Source organism: Euphorbia lathyris, chromosome 3 (assembly GCF_963576675.1).
Source record: "Euphorbia lathyris chromosome 3, ddEupLath1.1, whole genome shotgun sequence".
Taxonomy (NCBI): Eukaryota; Viridiplantae; Streptophyta; class Magnoliopsida; order Malpighiales; family Euphorbiaceae; genus Euphorbia; species Euphorbia lathyris.
In genome coordinates this window covers 49,314,121-49,315,964 of record NC_088912.1, presented here as the reverse complement: position 1 = coordinate 49,315,964, position 1,844 = coordinate 49,314,121, and the positions used below count along the sequence as shown (strand labels likewise).

General features: G+C 36.0%; 1 non-coding gene across 1 annotated transcript; it reads right to left on the bottom strand.

Annotated features, from left to right (window-relative positions):
• Positions 1–235: 235 nt before the first annotated feature.
• LOC136225056 (small nucleolar RNA R71) lies at positions 236–342 on the bottom strand. The gene has a single exon (XR_010686794.1). It is a non-coding gene; the product is annotated as a small nucleolar RNA R71 (small nucleolar RNA).
• Between the last annotated feature and the right edge of the window lie 1,502 nt (positions 343–1,844).

Below are 1,844 nucleotides of genomic sequence, written 5' to 3'. Positions count from 1 at the left end.
TTACGGGTTACCTAACGAAAATCCTAATACCCATTTGACAAATTTCTTAGAAATTTGTGACACTTTTAAAATTACTAATGTAACTGCAGAAGCAATCAAACTTCGCCTTTTTCCTTTTACTTTGAAGGATCGAGCCAAAGAATGGTTAACTTCTATGCCAACCGCATCAATTGAGACTTGGGAGCAATTAGCCCAAGCATTTTTATCAAAAATTTTTCCTTTAGCAAAAACCGCAAGAGTCATTAAAGAGTTAACATCTTTTTCTCAAAATGATAATGAAACTCTTTATGAGGCTTGGGAACGTTTTAAAGAACTTCAACGTTTATGCCCACACCACCAATTGCCCGCTGAACTTTTAATGCAAACATTTTATAATGGATTAAATCCTACAACTAGAGGTTTATTGGACGCTATGTCTGGAGGGTTATTTATGAAGAAAACATCTGCCCAAGCAAGAGAACTTTTAGAGGAAATGACAATCAACAGCAGTATCTGGCCCGCGGAACGTGGACACATACCATTAGCAAAACCATCATCCTCAACTACTTCATCAGTTAAAGGTATAGTGAATCTTGATCCAGTAGCGATGTTGCAAGCCCAATTTTCTGCCTTATCGCACAAAATTGATAGGTTTATGGCACCGTGTGATTCTAATGGTAAGCCAATCCAAACGGATGTGGACTACGAAGGTATGAGCGAAATTGAACAGATAAATTTTGTCCAAGGGCAAAACCAAAATAATAACCCTTATTCCTGGTTGGAGAAATCATCCTAACTTTAACTGGAGAGATAATAATAATGCTAATGCTAATCAAAATCGTACTACTAATTATCAAAATCAATCAAGAGATACGATTAGCACTTTATCTTCTAAAATCGACAAATTTATTGATGCTATGAGCGGAAAAATAAGTAATCACGACGATGGTTTTAAACGGATCGAGAATAAATTCGATCAGCTTATTAAAAACCAATCATCTAGCATCCATAATTTGGAGATTCAAATTGGACAACTCGCTAAATCAATTCCATCCCGCAAAGAGGGAAGTCTTCCAAGCCATACGGAAGAAAATCCGAAAGAGCATGTTAAGGCTATCACTCTTCGTTCAGGGAAAAACTACTTAGGCCCGGAAATTCGACCTTACCTGGAACTGATTTACCGACGCCCAAAGACGATACATTAAAACAAAAAGATACACCAATTGACTCTAGTACAAAAACTTTTGTACCCAAACCACCTTTTCCACACAAAGTCCGCAATAAGGACTATAACAAATAACTTTTAACATTTTTAGACAAACTTAAGAATTTGCATATTAATTTAACATTTATGGATGCGATTACGCAAATTCCCAATTATGGTAAATTCCTCAAAGATTTAATTTCAAAGAAAATCAGTTGGGAAGGAATTTCATCCATTTCACTAACTGAAGATTGTAGTTCAATTGTGTCACGTAATTTGCCCACAAAACTCAAGGATCCCGGATGTTTTACCATTCCGTGTAAATTGGGAGATATTGAATTTCCCAGTTGTCTCTGTGATTTAGGAGCAAGCATTAACTTGATGCCATTATCCATTTTTAATAAGTTAGGCTTAGAAGAAGACATCAAACGTACCAATATGGTTTTGCAATTAGCGGATCAAACCACTAAAAGACCATACGGTATAATTGAGGATGTTTTAGTTAAAGTTGACAAATTTATTTTTCCTACCGATTTCGTTATTTTAGATTTTGCTTATGACGTAAATTGTCCGCTAATCTTTGGTAGACCGTTCATGAACACGGGACGTGCTCTAGTTGATGTGTCGGAAGGGAAAGTAGTTTTAAGAATAGGCGATGATA